This window comes from Penaeus monodon, chromosome 30 (assembly GCF_015228065.2).
Source record: "Penaeus monodon isolate SGIC_2016 chromosome 30, NSTDA_Pmon_1, whole genome shotgun sequence".
Classification (NCBI taxonomy): domain Eukaryota; kingdom Metazoa; phylum Arthropoda; class Malacostraca; order Decapoda; family Penaeidae; genus Penaeus; species Penaeus monodon.
Window position 1 is genome coordinate 6567143 of NC_051415.1, and position 372 is coordinate 6567514.

The window sequence follows — 372 nt, forward strand, 5'->3', positions numbered from 1 at the left end:
GACACAGCGCCGAATATTATCGCATAATCAGATTCGTAATAAATAAGTTCTCTATCGATTCCAAATTAAGTTAAGACACCGGATCGAGAACAGTACAAAAATCCAAACACTTTTCCTCCACCATATGAAGAACCCCTTCCGTAGAACCTCTCGAAAACCTACGGGCCACGCGAACTCCACCTTCAGAACCTCCGTTTAAAACTCGCCAGGAAAATCAGTCAAAGGAACGGGTAGCAAGCCCACCGTGAAGTCCAACGGGCACATTCCCTTTGATGGGTGCGGAGTACTGCTGAGTGCCTGTCGCCTTGGGAGGGACCGAGGCAAGCTGGCACTAGCGCCGGGTTGAGCGGAAAGACCCATGGACTGTGTGGT